This window comes from Nuphar pumila, chromosome 9 (genome assembly GCF_984573655.1).
Source record: "Nuphar pumila chromosome 9, dmNupPumi1.hap1.1, whole genome shotgun sequence".
Classification (NCBI taxonomy): Eukaryota; Viridiplantae; Streptophyta; class Magnoliopsida; order Nymphaeales; family Nymphaeaceae; genus Nuphar; species Nuphar pumila.
This window is the reverse complement of record NC_143257.1, coordinates 111672341-111694612: the sequence shown is the minus strand read 5'-3', so window position 1 is coordinate 111694612 and position 22272 is coordinate 111672341. Positions and strand designations below refer to the sequence as shown.

Sequence of the window (22272 nt, the reverse complement as noted above, 5' to 3'; positions counted from 1 at the left end):
CATGGGTGCATTGAGTGTGTCCGACGGTACTCTCTCATATATATATATATATATATATATATATATATATATATATATATAGAGAGAGAGAGAGAGAGAGAGAGAGAGAGAGAGAGGTGGTAGTTGACTAATTTTTCTAGCCTACTGGAACCTACTAGGCTTTTGAATTTTTTTTCTATATTTTTCTTAAATCTAATCATACAGATGTGTTCTACATGCTTGATTTTATAAGAATTGACCCTTGGCTGTCCAATTCCGACCCGACATGAGGTGGGTTTTTATAAAGTTTAAAAATAGATGATCTAAGATTTTCATAAATATTCACAGCTTAAAATTCATGTTTTTTGAGTTAAAAGAAACATGAACCAAGTGTTGTTTTCTAGCAAACTGAACATGTCAAATACATCTATAGGGTCAGATTTGTGAAAAACAACATGAAAACACTCTCTCATGTAGGAAGAAAAATGATACTCTGCCACCACTTTATATATATCGGCTCCATAGTTTGAAGTGTTTTATGATAGATCTGAACCATTAGATGTGTTTATCATACTCGATTTAGTGGGAATCAACTCTTAGATTATGTTTTTTGACAAAAAATATATTTTTATCAGCCAAGAAAAATTGATGCCTTCATAGCCATTGATTTTGGATCACCAAAAAGCCTGTATACAAGTCAGATTCAGGTGATCAAAAAGTCAGTTTCTACTAAACAAAACCATATAGATTACATCTATGGTGTTAGATGTGAGAAAAATATAAAAAACTATGATTTTTAAATACGACAAATGGGGCGGAATGAGAAAACGGGGCAAAACGAGCATATTACTCTCTCTCTATAGGGAAATGAAAATCTAAAAAATACAAAATCTACTAAATGAAACATGATAGTGATTTTTCAGTACTTTTTTTTTAAATTTCAATCCCATAAATGTGTTTGGTACAATTGATTTACTAGAAAACAATGCTTGGATCATGCATTTTAGAATATATATATATATATATATATATATATATATATATATATATATATATATATATATATATATATATATATATATATATATATATATATATATATATATATATATATATATATAGAAGAGAAGTTGCCCACCACAAGCAAACATGTGTTTTGAGGTGTTTTTCGCAAGTCTGACCTTACAAATGCTTTTGGCATAGTCTATTTGCTAGAAAACAACACTTGGATTGTGTTTTTTTGATTAAAAACAATATTTTTTTTGAAAAATAATTGTACTGTACGACAAATATGTTGTATTTTTTCAAATGCCTTAAAATTTTGAAATCCACCCACCATCCAAAACCGCAAATAGAAAACTTTTTAGAACCTGTTTACTATTCGCAGAAGCGAACCTCACAAAGTTCATGTGATATATCGTTTCACCCATCGGCTAAGGCAAAACCTCACTTAAATATATATTCATATATATTTTTTTGTAGTTCCCAATAAGCGCATAAAAAGTATGTTATTTATAAGATATTCTCTTTTAATCATAAAATTATAAATACCTTAGTAAAATCACATATTTTATATCAAAGTTGGGTGAACTGTGCAAACCTCTTTTCTCTTTTCTTTAATTGTTACTATGTTGACACCTATTTTTTTGTGGTCTTCATGAAACACCTAAATATAACTTATGTGAACCTTCTTGTGATCATAACTTTATAAATAACTAAGTAAAATTACATATTTTATTTCAAAGTCGCCGAAGACTGTGCAAACCTCCTTTAACCCTCACTTTTCATGAAGTTCGCACTAAAAAATGAAGTATGCAAATTAGGTACTAACTTCACAAATCATGTTATTGCGAATATGATCTTTATATGCAATTTTGTTAAGGAATTTATGGATTTCTTGATACATCGCAAATATTATAGACTGATGCAATGTGAATTTCCTTCTTAATAGTGGATTTTTGGACAAACATTAAATGTAACCTTCATTATATAAAACTAGGGTTTCTTCACACCAAGAGCCATTTTCGCACAAACTAGGGTTTTTTGTACTCCCCAATATTTATCCTCATGACAACAATTTTTGGCAAATCATAGATGATAATTCATTGATGATACTTCATCAGTGAAAAATCATCAATGATGAGATTTTCTGGTAAGCACATCTTTAACGACTGAACCTGTTATTTTTTTAAAATAGCGACTTGAATCAATTGTTTTTATAAAGCATTAACATGAGTCATTTTGTGAAAGAATTACATGGTTTTTGAGCTATTTTTGCATGTTCAATAGCCTATTCTATTTTTTTATTAAATCATTTGTGTGTGAGTATCTATATGATTATATGTTGCATATCTTGTATTATGCAACATCGTTCTTGCTCTATGACCAATTTTTTCGGTCTTATTCCTACGACTATTTGTTAGCAACAATTAATAATGGCATTTGTGAGTGTTAAAGTATACTAACATACCTATCATGCTAATTAAAGATTTACATTGTTATCCAAAAATAGTAGCTTTAACAAATTTGTAGCTTTGATGTCTCATAAAATAGGTTATGCAAAAGAGTTATTGAGCATCAAGTATAGTTATTCTCCAAACATAAATAGTTAGACAGATGTTTTTGATGATGATATGAAATTGAAGTTATTTGATGATGATATATACTTAATTGCTTGCTTTAAAGCTAAAAAAAGTCATTGGTTGCAAAGTTAAACAAACAATTGAAGGTTAGCATGACTTTTGAAAAGTTAGAGTTCGATCATATGATATGGGTGTGATAAGAAAGCGATGAATGATTAGCAATTGCAGTTATATGAGTAGGTTCGTTATTTGAATGAATGCAATGTATGAGCAAAATCAATGAAACATATGAGAAGAATGAAATGTATGAGAAGGTTCATTTTTTGAATAAATTGAATAAATGCAATCTATGAGAAAGTTCAATTTTGAATGAATGAATATGATCATTTTTTAATAAATAGATATAATGAATACAATGTATAAGCATGACATATCATTAAATGAATGAAATGTATAAGCATGTTCATTATTTGAATAAATGCAATGTATGAGCAAATTCACTATTTGAATGAATGAAATATATGAGCATGTTCAATTTTTGAATGAATGAAATGAATGCAATTTATGAGCAAATTCACTATTTGAATGAATGAAATGTATGAGCATGTTCAATTTTTGAATGAATGAAATGAATGCAATTTATGAACAAATTTATTTTTTAATGATTGCAATATATGAGCAGGTTTATTATTTGAATGAATGAAATGAATATAATGTATGAGCAATATCACTTTTTGAATGAATGAAATATATAATCATGTTTAATTTTTGAATGAATGGAATGAATGAAATGTATGAGTTGATTCATTTTTTAATGAATAAAATGAATGTAATGTATGATCAGATTCATTTTTTGAATGAACTAAATAAATGAAATGTATGAACATGTTCATTTTTTGAATGAATGAAATAAATGTAATGTATAAGTAAAATATATTTTTGAATGAATGAAATGTATAAGCAAGTTTAGTTTTTGAATGAACAAAACGAATGCAATGCATGAGTAGATTTATTTTTTAATGAATGAAATGAATACAATATAGGAGCATATTCATTTTTTGAATGAATGAAATGTATGAGCATATTCATTTTTTAACTGAATGAAATGAATAAAATTGTATGAGCATGTTCATTTTTTGAGTGAATGGAATGAATGCAATTGAATAAGCATCTTAATTTTTAAATGAATGAAATGAATGCTACGTATAAACATGATATATTTTTGTGAATGTCTATACTAGCATTAATATGTGACACTTGCGCATCCGCAATATGAAATTAAACATATAATATATATAAAATATTAAAACTGAAACAAATATTTAAAGTATATTTATAAAACAATTTCTATGAAGTACAAGTATGATATCATGATATAGAACACCAATACATTTCTCTTATATATATATATATATATATATATATATATATATATATATATATATATATATAAACCTATCATTAAGCTAGTTCATTCACTTAATTAAAATTACACATTTTTGAAAATTTGGTGGATGTTTTGTTGAGCAAAAATGGTTAAAAATCTTCTAAACAAGAAAAGCACATTTTATTGGACCATTGAATCCATTCACCATGACCTAGGGGTTAGGTTAATGGAGAAAGTCAAATGCATTAAATAATAATAATAGAAAGAATTAAAACGAAAAAGATGGGTCCCTTTTTGCCTCATACCATAGCTTTCTGGCCCTGCTCCTTTCTTCCTCTTGCTCCTAACGCTAGAGGTGAACATGAGCAGGACTGAGTTTAGGCTAAAAAAGCCGAGCTTAAAAATCTGTGTATGAACTCATCTCAAGTCAGGCTCAGCTGAAGCCACCTTAAATTACATTAAAAAGACTAGAGTTTATAGTGTGGAGGGCGGGATTTGAACCAAGAACCTCAAGCAAAGGCATTACCTAGTTGCCTAAAGGCAAGTTTTATGAAAACTTGCCAACAAAAATAGCACATATCTTAAAAGTAGTCCCTATATTACTCTATTAATTGAGCTTAATCAAGCTTGGCTAGTTTACTTATTCGAACAAGTCCAAATCAAATAGATTAATAAAGTTATAAAAGTGATTAGGTTTGACAGAGGTGGTGAATATTATGGTCATGTCATTGAGATGAGATAAAATAAAGGGCCATTGACATAATTTCTAAAGGAAAAAGATATTGTCTCAATATATCATGCTTGGTAGTGTCTACCAGAATGATGTAGCTGAAAGGAGAAATTGTATGCTTAAGGAGATGATTTAAGCAATGTTAAATCACTCAAGTTTTCTCTTGACCATGTGTGGTGAAGCTCTTAGGACAATGATGCACATATTGAATAAGGTTCCTTTGATGGTTGTTCAACTTCTTATGAGTAATAGACATGTAAAAAACCTTCTTTGTCTTATATGCACATATAAGGTTGTTCGACTAAAACTAAATTATATAACCCATATATAAAAGTCTTTGATCCTAGGATAACTAGTGAATTTTCATTGGTTATCCAGAAAGATTAAAAGGCTTTAAGTTTTTTTTGTCTATTTCGTATACCACAAATAGTAAAAATAAATATTATGAGATTTCTTGAAAATGGTTCTATTGGGATAAATGCATATCAAAATCTTGCATTTGAGGAATTGCAAGATGCAGTTTCTATATCTGCGAAGAAAAAAGACTGAGTTTTCTTGATCTTTATCTCTTTGAATAATGTTAAGAAAAATCAAGTCAATGAACCTCAATCTCAAGTAAAACAAGTTGTCGATAAGGATATACAATAATACAGGACGTCGAGGTTCAATTTGAACCACTTGTAGCACCTATATGGAGGTCCACGAGGATAAGGAAATCTGTTATCCATCCAGACTAGTGTATTTGCAAGAACTCAATGATTTCATAGATATTGATGATGATATTTTAACCTTTGAAGAAGTTATTAAAAATGAAAGATCGACACATTAGATTAATGTCATTAAAAAAAAGCTTAACCCTATGACAAAGAACCAAGTAGGCGATATTATACCTCAACCTGATGGAGTAAGACTTGCTGGTTGTAAGTGGGTCTTAAAGACCAAAACAGACTTTAAAAGGTGGGTGGAGAGGTACAAGGATATGCTTATTGAAAGAGATTCACACAGATGGAGGACATTGATTATAATGAAATTTTTTTATGTCTTAACTAAAGAATCATTGTTGCTCATTTTAATTTAGAACTACATTAAATGGATGTAAAAATGACATTTCTAAATGAAGATCTAGAAGATGAGGTATATATACAATAACCTCCTGGTTTCAGTATAGATAACTCAAATAATTTAGTATGTGAATTGAAGAAATCAATCTATGAACTTAAACAAGCCTTCTGTCTGTAGCATAAAAAGTTCAATGAGGTAATTTTGAACTTTATATTCACTGAAAACATTATTGATCAGTGCATATACCTTAAGGCTAGTGGGACTAAGTTTATAATTCTGGTTTTATATGTTGATGACATTCTTCTTGCAACTAATGATTTGAGTATGCTACATGAGACAAAAGTTTCATTTTCTTTCATTTTGATATAAAGGTCATGGATGAAACCACTTATGTTTATAGAATTGAGATCCATCATGATAAAACTAAGGGTGTCTTTGGCCTCTATCAGAAATTCTACAGGTTCTTAAAATATATGAGATGGAGAATTATTTTTTCGGATCGGCACTAATAGTAAAAAAGGAAAAATTGAGCCTAAATGATTGTCCTCAAGATGATAATAAAAAGACTTAGATGACAAGCATCTTATATGCTTTGATGGTTGGAAGTTTGCAATATGCGCAGACCTGTACACTACTAGATATCACATTTGTTATTGGGATGCTTAGTAGATATCAACTTAATCTAGACATTATGCACTGAAAGACAATGAAGAAGGTCATGCACTATTTGCAACAAATGAAGAACTATATATTGACCACCTAGAGGTAATTGGATACCTTAATGTGAACTTAGGAGGATCTCTCAACAACAAAAAGTCTACTACTAAATATATCTTCCTATTAGTAGGTGATGATGTCTCATGGAGAAGCAAAAAGTAGTCTATAACTGCAACTCATATCATGAAGGTAGAATTTATTGCTTTATACTAGACTTCGTCTCTGGCCATATGGTTCATAAACTTTATTATATGAAAATAAAATTGTCATGCCCTTTTCGAATAATAACAATATCTCCACATCATGTTGACACATGAAGTTAAAATACTTTATCGTTAAAGAAATGACTGATAATCATTTAGTGTGTATTAATACAATTGGTACGAAAGAAATAACTGTGGATCCTCTTAGTAAAGGACTAGCACCGAGATTATATTCTCAACATGTAATAATGATGAATCTATTTGATTCCTTTTGATATATGATAATACATTATGGTTATATGTGATCACATTTATGAAACTAAATTGGTTCGCAATGGTTTTGTGTATTGTTGATTGCGTATAAAGTATCTCTAATTTGTATAGAGAGTTTAACAAACTAACAATACTAAAAGGACTAATAGAATGAGTTAAAAAACAACCTGTTCATAAAGGTATTTTTAACATGCTAAACACTTAAAATGAATAATATTACCGTGCATGAAAATATTACATCTCATATAAAGATATTCATCTCCATGACTCTTAAGATTCATTCTTGTTGAACCCACATGAAAATTAAATCGAGATAACAATAAATAACCTCTATTATGCATTTTCCGCGTCAATGGGTCAAGTGGGAGAATATTAGAGTTTTTGGATGGGGTCCAACTGGATGTGACCCGGTTTGATACATACACACTAAGGAACATCATAAGAGTGAGGGGTTGTTATGAGAATGTGAAAAGTTCACATTCAATATGCATGAATGTCATGCATGTAAGCCCCACTCATCTACCACTATATAAGAAGACCTCCATGGATGCTTGATGAGAGCATATGTGAACATTGGATTTCACTCTAAGTCTATGGGTTCTAAGGTCCTGCTGAACTTTTGACTTGGCAGCCTTGGCTCATCGAGAGTGTCGATTAGCTGAGGAGAACACCGACCACTTGCACCCACATCTATCAAAGCTTTGACTAGATCGACCATGGCAGCTTCCGATAAGTAGAGTTCTCCATTGTTTTTTGCCAACATATCCACCACTTCCAGATGCATCTCGATTTTTTCGGATGGCTAAGTTGACAAGGGCCTAAGATCAATTTTATAAAGCAAGATGATGGGTCAATATTAAGAATGATATTAGGCCAGACACTCTTGAAGAGGTAAGCTACAAAACCAAAAAAAGTTGGGTCAGTCTCCGAATTGTTAAGATAAAGAGGGCATCTGTTTTGCTAGCTGAATTCCTTTCCTTTGAAGAGTGTCTTGATGTTACCAGCAAGAAGGATCCATACAAAGAACCTAGCATGTGGAGAGGGACCTTTACTTGAGGGCGCATCATGATGTAGCCAGTCCATACCAAGCTCAAGGTTTGCAAAATAACACGAGGATGTAGAGAATTGTCCATGCTTGATTACTGACCATGAGACGTCTGACGAAGAATTCTTCGGCGCCTGAATGTGGTGCAAGAATGTGTCTAATTGCTTGGCGATACTTTTGAGATTGAAGAACCCCTCCTCCACCAGCTTTTTGGTCCCCATTCAAAGACTGGTCCTTCTTCTATGTTAGTATTTCTTTTTTTAGAATATCAAATAATGGTGATGCCTCTTTGGCAAGACTTGCAAAGCAGGGCTTTATTCAATGATCCAAGCTTCCGAATACCAAGGCCCCCCATGAACTATTGGTAGCAATAGCATGCTAAGCAACCAAAGCTTTGTCTCGTTCAGAACTGCCCCAAAGAAATGATCTAGATCTTGTCTACACAACTTGGATTTAATTTTCTTATGCAACTGAAAAAGACAACATATGGATGGGTATCAAACTTAAAACATGCTTGATCAAAACTGGCCTAAATCTCCACCAGGTTGGTCAAATTAATGGGTTCAGGCATTAAGCATATTATGAGACTTCCTTTGGCTTCATTAATGGTCAGCCCAGAAGTCGGTTCAAAAGCCTTAATCAACATACAAAGTTCTCGCAATTTGGGGTGCAGTCGCAACCCCAAAAACCAACACATCGTCTGCAAATTGGATCATAGAAAAGTTTTCAAGTTCCGCCAATTGAAGATTCTCAATGAAGCCCGATGCAATGTTTTTTTTTTTTTGATAGGCAAACTAGAGTTAGGCAGACCCCAACCAGTTAACACAACATACCATTGGGTTTTGAACTTGCAACGTCCCACATGGTGATGTGCACTAACAGCTCCTACCAAACAAGCTGAGCCCAAGATGGTAGAGATATTCTCTTACTAGATTGAATAGTAATGGTCAGAGGGGACTGCCTTGTCAAGTGGTAAAGACCATATGGCAGCTTTAATTTCGTCTCCAAAGTGCGGCATCCTTGAAGCTTCAACAATGAGTGCATGCAAATATAAGTAAGAGAGCATTTTTTGTTTTTGATAAGCAAGCTGGGGTTAGGCAGACCCCTACCAGTTATACAATTATACCATTGAGTTTTGGACCTGCAACGTCCCAACAGAAGGTGACAACGTGCACTAGCTACTGCTATACCAGACAAACGGAGGAGACCCCGGCTGGTGTTTAAGAGAGCATTTGTTTACATGAATAAAAATTCCCTCAAAGTGATTGGAGGCTGCTGTGAGAAAATCTCTTCAAATTGATGTGAAAATTTCTCTTGTTCAAGAAATGACATGGCACCTCAGTTAAGCAATACAGTTAGGGCTGCTAAACAAACAGAGCTGACTCTGCTCGGTTCGGCTAGTCACGAACTCGTTGATTCGTATAGTTGGCGAGCCGAGCCACGAGCAGCTCGTTTAGCTTAAATGAGTCAAGCCAAACACAAAGTGTTCATCTTAGCTCGGCTTGGCTCGATAGTGCTTGTATAGATAAAATATATATTTTTATTAATAATATATATTTTGTGTAATATATAAAATAAATAATGCATAAAATATATAAAAAAAGGATGAATAAAAAATATATACATAAAATATGGACTATTAAGTGTAATTTATAAAAAAATTTATATATATTTTCATAGATAAGGCTCACAAAATTTTTCAAGACTCCTGACCAATGGTATCCAGAGGATAAAGAATGAACGACTAAGAATAAAAGGTAAAAAAATAGTGTTCATTGCATGTTTTTTATCAGCCAAAAGCCCTGACCTAAGAATGAGGATTTGGTGTCCATTTGTTTCAAGCTGAGCAGCACACGCTAAAAGTATGCAATCACATTGGAGCGGGGGGAGGGGGTGGGATTATAACAGTGTCAGAGGCGCCTTGGATGTTGTTCATCTTACAAATGAACGACACCCATCAAATAGCAAAGATCGCTCATTTCAAGCCATTCAATTTTAACCACCCAGATGTCCATCCGAAACATGAACACCATAAAAAAAAAACAGGTGAGGCTCATCCTGATTATGGACATCTCACTGGCAGTTAAGGGCCGAGTGAGGAATCTAAACTAGGGTGGGAACAAATGCATCTAGATTTGACACAAGGGGTTTAGCACAGCGGAATGGGGCCTAGACCATTTGATAGGCCGTCTGGGTTTAAATCCCATGGGCATCACTCTATTGCATAAACTGAAGCTTGGCAACTCCCTAGGGTCGAGGTGTAAGCCTTCAAAATTTTACGCCGACATGGGCAAAGATTGTAAGTACAACAGGCTGAGCCAACACAGTTAGGTCTCTATGTTTCAAGCAATTTCTTCATGTAAAAACAAACAAACAAATGCACCTAGACTTTACTTTTATATATAAGCACGCAGAGTAAAAATTTTAAATTATAAATGCATAAAAAATGCACCTAGAGTTAAAAAAAACAAACAAATCAAAACCCTAACTCCTACGAACATCATAAATTATGTATTTATGTTAATCGATAAAAAACTTAACATTCTAACCTGAAGGTTCTGCTACATACCTTTTTGATGAAACAAAAACAGAAAACCCCCGATCATTGATGCTCGTTTTGCTCAACGGATGCGTGCCCTCACTTGGAGAGAACGACAAATCCACAGTCCAAATGCCCTCCGATTCTCAAATGTCACCGTCTTCTACTTGTTTCTTTCCACTGTGCATATTCACAACCAACGTACATAGCCCCTCTTTCTTACTCTGTTTCTCTTTATTTTTTTCTGCTACACATTTCATTTTCTGTGTTACGCCGAAATGAGAGAGAGCCTCAGAAAATTGGGGAGTGGGCGGTTTCTAAAACCGTCCCCTCTTCAAATGGTGGGCCGGGTCCGGATCTCGCCCATCATGGGCGGACCCAGTACCCAACCCAACATTCTCCCACTCGCACATGATGGGAAGAGATCTTAGAAGAAGGAACACCAAATGTGTTCATATGGTGAATAACATCGGGTATTCATACTAGCAAATGGACTGTACGACCCGTGAGCTTGGGGAGTGGAGACATATTATGTACCAGTTAATGTAACATAATAGCCTAAACCTGCAAACAATAAGATAACACAAGGTATACCTACACAAGCCAAGTAAGAAGCTCACTGTGTCCTAGATCAAATACATTTTTCATATTCTAGCATACTGAATCCCTCTGCACATATTATAGTGCTAAGCTATGCTAGACAAAGCCTTTCATTATGCCACATGTTTCATCATAAACCCAAACATCCCCAGAATGCGGTAAAATAAGCTGGCTTTTAACATGTGCATAATCTGAAAATGTCAAATCATCTTCCTTTCCAATTCTTATTCTTTGAATCAAGATAAGTTGCTTTCCCAGACATGTTCTTTTAGACCGAATCATACATGGTCTTAAGCAACATGCTAAAGTAGCAACACTCATCTTTCTCCTTAAAATAAGGTTAAAAGTCAATAAGGACATTAATATATATATATATCTATATATATATTAAGGACTTACACAATGAAGAAGCAAGGATCATTCTTCATTTCCTTTTGTGGTCGACTTATAGTCATGGTGCGACATACGTGGTATGACTCACGTATTACGGCAAGACTTTTTCACTCCAGTGAGTGTATGCATACACCATAATTTTTTTGTCGTACAGATCTTTACTAGTTCAGTTCCTCCCCGAGAAACTAACTTGAGTATTTCAGGATACACATTCCCATGCAATGTCTATCTAAGTCCTCAGATCTGGTCAACCAGGTTACCCTTGACATTTAGATATCAAGGTTGGTCTCTCCATATAGTTAAATATACACAAGACCTCATCCTAACCCGGTTAGGGCGATGTATCCCATATACGTATATATGGCGGATATCATAACTCATTGTACTCCCACTCTTTTGAGTTATTATCACATGATATCCCCATAATTCGACATGCTTCTTAATTCAGCAATCCTAGATTTTGTTACATCTCATCTCAGCCCACCCACAAGCAGCGTCTGAGGCGATAAATCCGTGTGAGGAGATTTATCTCAAACCTGGTAGTATACTCATATAGATGTGCAACATGCTATACAATGATCATAGAAAAAAATATGAATAACATTAGCATATCAAATCTTACAAATACCCATAGATTTTACATGTTTAACATAAGAATCCCTATTGATTGGCTTAGTAAAGGGATCTGCCACCATATCTTGGGTATTAACATATGCCAAGGCAACCTTGCCTTTAGATACAATATTGCACATATACTTGCATCTCGTATCAATATGTTTGGTTCTATTGTGAAACTTGGGATCCTTAGCAAACGCAATTGCCACTTGATTATCACAGAATAAAGTCACTGGCAGTTTTGCTTCATAAGAGAGTCCCAAATGTTTGATGAATCTCCTTAACCAAACACATTCTTGCACTGCAAACGAGCCTGCAACAAATTCAGCTTCCATTGTGGACAAGGCTACACACGTTTGCTTCTTGCTACACCAAGATATAACACCATTGTTCATCAAGAACACATAGCCAGACGTAGACTTATGCTCATCAGGGTCCCCGCCTCAATCTGCGTTAGTATAGCCTACCACACGCATGTTACCACCATGGTAACAAAGAACTGAATCCGATGTGCCTTTAAGATATCTCATAATCCTCTTGACAGCCTTCCAATGGGCTTGTCTTAGATTAGCTTGATATCTACTCACCAACCCTACTGCATAACATATGTCAGGTCGGGTGCACATCATAAGGTACATAAGGCTGCCTACTGCACTGGAGTAAGGGACTTTGGATATAACTTCTATTTCTTTAGATTCCTTTGGACACATCTTAAGACTTAAATCATTTCCTTTTGCAACAGGAGTATCTATGGGTTTACTATCTTGCATATGAAATCGTTCTAAGACCTTTTTTATATATGACTCTTGTGAAAGAGAAAGAAGTCTTTTTGAACGATCTCTTTTTATCTCTATGCCCAGCATAAAGCATGCTTCACCCATGTCTTTCATTTCAAAATGAATAGACAACCATTCTTTAATGGTTTTTAGAAACTCCAAATGATTACTAGCCAATAAAATATCATCCACATATAGAGTTAGAATTACAAATTTTGGACCTTGACGCTTAAGATAAACACAATGGTCCTCATCAATCATAGCAAAATTATTGCTCATGATGGTCTCATGAAATCTTAAATACCACTGTCTCGATGGCTGCTTTAATTCATAAATGGATCGTTTGAGCTTGCACACTTTGCGCTCAAAACTAGCAGTAACAAACCCCTCGGGTTGTTCCATATATATTTCTTTATCCAGTTTTCCATTAAGGAATGCAGTTTTAACGTCCATCTGATATAATTCTAAATCCATATGTGACACTATGACTAACAAAAGGCGAATAGAGGTCAATTTGACCACAGGTGAGAATGTTTCACCATAGTCTATCCATGCCATCTGTGTGTATCCTTTAGCAACCAAACGAGCTTTATATCGCTCGATAGATCCATCAACATTCCTTTTAATATTGAGAACCCATTTGCTCCCAATAGGTTTTCTTTCTTTTGGAAGATTAACAAGATCCCAGACCTCGTTGGATGCCATGGATTTCATTTTCTCTTCCATCGACTTGTGTCATTCATTCCTTTTAGGACAAAATAGAGCATCTCTAACACTCTTAGGTATCTTATCATCTTGGAGCAAAACCACAAAGGCTTCCCCTTTGATTTGGAATCTCTGACGAGAAATTCTCTTCCTCAGACTCTTTCGAGTTGTCAGATCTTCATCAAAATCAATATCCACTTGAGTGTTACTCCCACTATCTAATAGTGGTATAGACACATCCTCTTGTGTCTCTAAAACATGATGATCAATCTCTTTAGATTGATCTTCATCATCCAATTCATAGAACTGGAAGTGACGCTCTATCTCTCCCCTTTTAGGAAAGTTACTTTCAATAAATGTGGCATCTCTAGAATCTATTTCAGAAACACTCCTATCAGTATTCTCTCCTAAGAATACATATCCTTTTGAATGTTCACAGTATCTTATAAAGATACACTTCTTTCCCCTAGGACCCAATTTTCCATATTGATGGGAAAGATTATGGACATATGTAATAGACCCCCAGGATCTGAGATAAGCCAAATCTGGCTTTCTGCCTTTCCACAATTCATAGGGAGTTGAAGAAATAGATTTAGATGGTACACGATTTAATACATGAGCGGCAGTCAATAAGCAATCACCCCAAAAGGAAATAGGTAAATTTGCCTGCGCCATCATGGACCTGACCATCTCTAAGAGGGTCCTATTCCTCATTTCCGCAACACCATTTTGTTGCGGAGTTAGAGGAGTAGTTAATTGTCTATCTATCCCTTTATCATCACACAATTCCTTGAATTGTTCGGATAGATATTCACGTCCACGATCTGTTCTCAAAGCCTTGATCCTACGATCAAGTTGATTCTCCACCATGTTCATAAAAGATCTAAAGCAATCCAATGTTTCAGATTTATGCGTAATTAAATACACATGGCTAAATCGTGTATAATCATCAATAAAAGTGATGAAATATGAAGCTTCATGCCTCGTTGCCACATTCATTGGCCGACATATATCTGAATGGATTAATTGAAGAGGATAGGTTGCTCTAATTGCCTTTCCAAAAGGTAACCGAGTTGCCTTTCCAGTAAGGCAATGCTCACATATAGGCATTTCAATCTTCGCATGGGATCCCAAAGGACCCTCTCGTGCAAGCCTATCCATTCTCTTTTGCCCTATATGTCCAAGCCGAGCATGCCATACAGATACATCCACATCGATATTATTAGCAGTTGAAACAAGTGAAAAACATTCATCATTAACATTCAAATCAATAAGTTCTGTGTCCAACACATAGAAACCATTCATCAAGAAACCAGAAGCAACTAAAGTTTGTCCACAAATGATGTCAACATTGACATTCCCAAACACAAGCTTATAGTTTAACATAGACAAAGCATAAACTGAAATCAAATTTTGTCGAATCTCTAGAACATGCAGAACATCATATAATAATAGAGATCGTCCTCCTCGCAAATCCAATTTGCAACTCCCAATCCCTTTGACTTCTGCTCTAGTGTTATTCCCCAAGAACAACCACTTCGAACCAGATGGCATCTTCCTATATTCGACGAAGTTTGTGTGGTCTTTGGTCACATGGTTAGTGGCTCCTGAGTCTTCTCCTGCTCATGACATTCACGAGCATAATGACCCAAATTGCCACACTTAAAGCATTTTGCATTTGCCTTATTTTTCTTGCTTCCACGCTTCCCAGAGCGCTGATAAGGCTTTTTTTCTTTCTCTTTGTCTTGTCCCTTATTGTCACCCTTCTTGAACCTCCTTGGTCCATAGTGTTTCTTCTTAAAAGAATTTGGCCTTTTAGAGCTTTCTGCTACATATGCCCTCATGCTAGATGATTGAGTCGCCTCAAGGCGATCATTTTTCAGCTCTACATGACAGGCGATATCATCAAAAGTCTTAATACTTTCGTTGTGAGCCATTAATTTTCATATGTTCCCAACTATGTGGCAGAGAACGAATCACAGCTTGGACCTGTTGTTCATCTGTAAGGGTCTGCTCTGTACTATTGAGCTCTCTAATCATGTTTGCCATCTCCCTGAGATCTTGGCTCATGGTGTGGTGAGAGGACTTTCTGTATGAATCAAACCTGATGGTCAACCTCCTTAGTTTTGTGACTGATGTTCCCCCAAACTTATTTTTAAGGGCCATCCACATCTGTTGAGTAGTCTTATAATGCTCAAATTGACACATGATGTCATCCTGTATAGAACATAGCATGGTGACACACGCAACAGTATTCATGCGCTTCCATTTCTCATAGGTTTCTATGTCCTTACGAGATTGTGCCCCAGTACCGATTTCAGGTCATTCCACAGTATGGTTGAGAGTCTCCAAGGCCTCAACCTCCTCCAGTGTAAACTGAATCTTTCTATGCCATATATCATAGTTATCACCATTCAATTTTTCAATTCGTGCCAAGTCTATTATTGATTTACTTGGTGCAACCATGTCCTTTTAGATAAAAGTAAAGCAATGCACAAAAAATAATGTTATTTAAGCATGTTATGATCTAATCATTAGCATATCTATATGCAGTTATAATCACACGATTAGGTAACATATAATTTTTCATAGGGCGTGGAATCAAAAGATCACTACGTTCACAATCACCTCCCACTTTCCCTAAGATGATTATATTTACCTAAACTGTATTATGACTGTTTGAATCAAATATTAACTCATGGAATAAATACTTCCAAAGTACTTAAAAAAATCCATCTTATAATCAATATGATTATATCATATTTATACACATTCATGAATAAACTATATAATAAAATGAATTCATGAATGCCCGGCTCATCCATGGCTAAATAAAAATTATGGCTCCAACCATTAACCAAAATGCCTCGACCCACATGGACCCTGGCCCTGCCAGAGTTCAGCCAAAAAAAAATTATGCAGCCTGTGCCGCAGTGCCAGGAACTCGGTCTGCGGCCTGTGCCGCAAGGCAGTGACAGGCCGGCTTGAGCCTGCGGCCTATGCCGCATGGCTGGGAGCAATCAAGCCTGTGGCTCAAGCCGCAGAATCGGGTCAAGCCGGATAACAAAGTCTGCGGCCTATGCCGCAGGATGGAAACAGGAGAGCCTACGACCAATGCCGCAGAGCTGTGTCAGGCCAGACAGAGCCTGCGGCCTATGCTGCAGGCAGGGAGCATAAAATGCGGGCAGCACCGCTGCATGGTCTGGTCAGACCTGTGACCTATGCCGCATGGTCTGGTCCATGGTCAGGCTTGCTCTGCAATAGGGCTGGCTGCAGCCCAGGTCTGCAACCTAGTTGCAGAATCTACGGCTGTAGCAAACCGCTTGGCCGGAGGCCAGACCTCCGTCCGAGCCGCGGGGCCAGCGTCGACCAAGCATCACTGTCTCTCTACAACGGAGCCGACAAACTAAACAAAAAAAACTTGTTCTGGTCCGGGCATTAACACCAGACGGTCCCATGCCAACGCAGTCAATAAAAAAATTTAACATATGATGCCCTATATTCAAACGTCCACCATGAACGTCTTCCATTTCGGCCATGAAACAACAAACTGCAAGCAAAAACAACATCAAATAAAACCTGGTGCTCTGATACCAATGAAGGTTCTGCTACATACCTTTTTGATGAAACAGAAACGGAAAACCCCCGATCGTTGATGCTCGTTTTGCTCAACGGATGTGTGCCCTCACTTGGAGAGAACGACAAATCCACAGTCCAAACGCCCTCCGATTCTCAAATGTCACCATCTTCTACTTGTTTCTTTCCACTGTGCACATTCACTCACTGTGCACATTCACAACCAACGTACACAACTCCTCTTTCTTACTTTGTTTCTCTTTATTTTTTCTGCTACACATTTCATTTTCTGTGTTACGCCCAAATGAGAGAGAGCCTCAGAAAATTGGGGAGTGGGCGGTTTCCAAAACCGTCCCCTCCTCAAATGGTGGGCCGGGTCCGAATCTCGCCCATCATGGGCGGACCCGGTACCCAACCCAACATAACCAAATTCAAATCATGCAATATTCATGGGTTCATGCTTATGATAATTAAAAAGACAAAAAACCATAACTAAACATTTGTCATTCTAAAAAACCAAATAAAAACCCTAATTCTTATAAACATCATAAGTTATGTATTTATGTTAATTAATAAAAAAACTTTAATATTCTAACTAAAATCAAATCATGCAATATTCATAGATTCATGCCTAATGGTAATTTAAAAAAAATACAAACAAACCCTAAAACCATAATTAAATATTTATGCCATTCTAAGAAAACTAAAGTAAATATCAAAATTACTACAAATATTATAAATTATGCATTTGTGATAATTAATAGAAAAATCTTAACATTCTAACCAAAATCAAATCATGCAATATTCACGAATTCATGCCTAATGGTAATTAAAAAAAATACAAAAAAACCTAAAACCATAACTAAACATTTATGTTTTTCTAAAAAAATCAAATCAAAACCTTAGTTTCTACAAACATCATAAGTTATGCATTTACGTTAACTGATAAAAAAATTCCTAATATTCTAACCAAAATCAAATCACAAAATATTCATGGATTAATGCTTAATGGTATTTAAAAAACATACAAAAAAAGCCTTAAAATAATAAACTACACATTTATGTCATTCTAAAAAAATCAAATCAAAACCCTAAATCCTAACAAACATCATTCCTAGATATCTAATTGAAAAAAAAACCTAAATAAATATTTATGTCATTTGAAAAACCAAAATAAAAGGCTTAAATACTAACAAAAATCAAATTTAGGGGGTTGGTAATCAAAATAAAGCACTCATTGATTGAATCATGCTTAATGATAATTAAAAAAAAAAAACACAAAAAATCCTAAAACCCTAATTACATATTCATGTCATTTGAAAAAATTCTAAAAAGAACTATAGATTTATGCCTATCAGACAAAACTTAAAACCCCTATCTAACCAAAATCAAGCATTTATATTCATTTCAAATGCTAATTGAAAAAACACAAAAACCCTAAAACTCTAATGAAAATTCCATGCTATTTTAAAAAACAATAATTGAAACCCCTAAAAACATTATGCTAACTGAAAGTAAAAAAAGAAAAAGAAACAAACCCTTGAAACCTTAATTAAAATTTCATGCTATTTAAAAAAAAAACTAAATAAAAAACCTAAACTCCTGAACACATTATGCTAATTGAAAAGTTAAAAAACAAACAGAACCCCTAAAATCAAAACCCTATCTAGCATTTCATGAAAAAAAACAAAAACCAAAAGAAGACTCAGCCATCAGGGCCAAGGGCATGTGCTAGAGAGGTCGTCTGACGGCGGACTGTCAGACACAATTCGGAAAATTGAGAGAGAGAGAGAGAGAGAGAGAGAGAGAGAGAGAGAGAGAGAGAGAGAGAGAGAGAGAGAGAGAACCTGGTCCTGTGCGTACAATGGCAGCGACGTGCATAGTGTGGAGGCTGCCTCTAAAGCCCTTGAAGACTTTTGAGTGAGGTGGTTGGTGGCCAATGAGCCTGTGGCTATGGCTCAGTGAGAGGCCCATACAAAAAGTTGAGGAGAGAGACAAAGAGGTGGGGTCAAGGGAGCTCAAAAAATAAAATAAAAAATAATATATATATATATATATATATATATATATATATATATATATATAGAGAGAGAGAGAGAGAGAGAGAGAGAGAGAGAGAGAGAGAGAGAGAGAGAGAGAGACTATAGTATCGAAGTGGTTCTCACCATTCGAGCTCAAGTGGGCCATGGCTCCTTTGGGTCGGGCATGAGTGGTGCCCACCCCGGGTTACTTATGTCGTTCATTTTTAGATGAACGATTCACTATGGCCTGATCTCCAAACATTGCACCTTACCCTCATTCCCGACCTGATCCTCTCTCAATGAAAATCCTGTCCCATTTGATTGGGGTGGAATTAGGGATGTACACCGAACCGAGCCAGCTCGGACTTGGCTCGAAATCAAATGAAAAAAAAAACTGGGTCCCTATTTGACAGTTGTCAATAAACCGATGGCTCATTTCAAAAAATTTCTGAATAGTAAGCTCATTTTTTAAATTAGGGGCAAAAGTTGGGCCCTAAATGATTTTTTCCCCGAAATGAAAACGTGGGTCCTTAACATACAAGACATGAAAAGCATGTGCAATGAGTTGGAAACACATGATGACTTTTGTTGTGATAAATGTGAATCAGACTATATTCACCAACACAGTGTGGAGAAGCATCGTATAAAAAGCCATTTGTATCTTAAGAGATATGTCATATTCTTCACCATTAAGCAGAGGCAAAAGAAGAGAAGAAAGAAGTCTTCTTTTATTGTATAATTTTATTAGAAATGGGTTCCGACCTTCCTTCTTGTGCGGCCCAAAGGTATGTGAACTTTTCTCTACGTATAGTGTGTATACTCTCTCGATTGGTTTATCATTCTTCTCTTTTTGTTGGGAACAGCTTTTTGATATCAAGCCCAAAAGTAGAGATGAACATGTTAATCTTTCGTTTCTTTTCTTTTTTCTTTTTCCTGGTTTCAAACTACATCCAAATCATTTACCTAAAAAAACAGGGATTTCCAAACCATTTTCTCAGTTAGCTCTTGTGAAAGTGCTAGAGTTGAGCTTTCTTTTCTCAGAAACCTGAGAAAAGTGCTTTATTGAGTGCAAGCAAACATGCAGTACAGATTTTGGGCAATTCCAACTCAAACACACATTTTGAACACTTGCAGATTAGAAGGGAAAGTAGCAATTATAACTGGTGGCGCCAGTGGGATTGGCCTGGCTGCTGCCAAGCTGTTCCATCGCCATGGCGCCAAGGTGGTGATTGCTGATATCCAAGATGAATTAGGCCAGCAAGTCTGTAATGAAATAAGCTCCTGCGGCAAAGGCAATGTCATGTATGTTCATTGTGATGTCACCAGTGAAGAAGACATACGCAGCGCCATCGATGGCACTGTGGCCAAGTATGGCAAGCTTGATATCATGTACAACAATGCTGGCATAGTCGATCCGAAGAGACCTGGATTAGTCGAGACCGAGAAATCCATGTTTGAGAAAATAATGAGTGTCAATGTAGTTGGTATGTTTCTTGGAGCCAAACATGCTGCAAAGGTCATGATCCCAGCAAAACAGGGCAGCATAATTTTCACATCAAGTGTGTCTTCGGTGGTCGGCAGCCGCGGACTTCACGCTTATTGCGCATCGAAGCATGCAATAGTAGGCTTCACTAAGAGCATGGCTATGGAGTTGGGGGAGTTTGGGATCAGAGTGAATTGTGTATCACCATATGCAGTATACACTCCTTTGGCGACACCGGTGGTTGGCTTTGAGGAGTCTGCATTTTACGAACATGCGAACAAATATTCGTATGTGAAAGGGGTGAACCTTAAAGCAGAGATCGTCGCTGAGGCTGCACTGTATTTAGCCAGTGATGAATCCAAGTATACCAGTGGACATAACCTTGTCATAGATGGAGGTTTAACAATTGGGTTCAGAGAAGACTTTTAAGGATGCATTTGCATGAAATGCAATCTTGATGTAGCGATGCAGGTTTATTGGAGCATTTAGGTTCCATTATGTAATTTTGTATCTTTTCTGTTATTTGGGTGTTTTTGAATTTAGATATAGGATCATTATGTCTGATCCATATCTATATAATAAGTTTGAAATAGTAAAAGGTTTATCAAACTTAATAAGTCAGGGTTTGTTAAAATTAAAATATTCTCATCTATAAATAGATGAGAGATCTAGGGCAGGTTAGTTTGAAAATTCAGTTAATTTCCACTTCTATTTTGTTCCCAGTTATTTCTTGTTCAATATTTTGGTAATTTAACCAATGGGGGCTCCCCTTGTGTGGCAGGAGCAGTTAGTGCACGTCACCTTGTGTTGGGATGTTGCAAGTTCGAATCCCTATGGTCTAGTTGTATAACTGGTATGGGTCTGCCTAACCCCAGCTTTCTCTATCGAAAAATATTTAGGTAATTTAGCTTTGTAGGTATTATCGGATACAATATTCAGGAATACCCACTCCCACCAGCTGTGCAGGTGCCTTTAACTGGTGGGCCCTGCAAGGACTTGAGCGCCGGCGGGGTTTACCTCGCTGGGGGACGTGCTCATTAAGTGACTGTTCTCGGCAAGGATTCCTGATCATCAAAATTTCTCTGCATCAAATATTCATATTCATTACCTTTTTTTATCATGGAATCCTTGACAACATATCTTCTGTTCATGATGAGGCAAAACAATCATTTGATGCTTAATTCTGTCCAACACTTGTGTTATCTGGCTGAACATTCTTCCCCTGCCTCTATCTATTAGTCAACCCTACAACAATAACCAACAACATCCATCAAAACACGGATAATCTTTCCTAGACATTTGGAAGAGGATGAAATAAAATTATGAGGACAAATTTTTTTCCAAAGCATTAGTTTGAAGGTCAAGGTATTTTTTTTGAAAGAAAAGAAAAAATTCATTAAACTTATAAATGAAACAGGTGGTGCAAAAAAGGGTCCAACGTCCACCCCCAAGGATACAATAGCCTCGGTGATCTTGATCGGTGCACTCCGATGGTAGATTACCCTCCAAAAACAACCTCTAGGAACAACTGCAGACTCATGTTTCCAGGAAACGCCTTCCAGAAAAGCAAGAGAGAGAGATAGGAG

General features: G+C 35.8%; 1 pseudogene across 1 annotated transcript; it reads left to right on the top strand.

The window, feature by feature from the left end:
* The first annotated feature begins 20202 nt into the window (after positions 1-20202).
* LOC149828884 (secoisolariciresinol dehydrogenase pseudogene) lies at positions 20203-21395 on the top strand (annotated as a pseudogene). Its single transcript, XR_016434357.1, has one exon. The product of XR_016434357.1 is annotated as a secoisolariciresinol dehydrogenase pseudogene (transcript).
* The last annotated feature ends 877 nt before the right edge of the window (positions 21396-22272 follow it).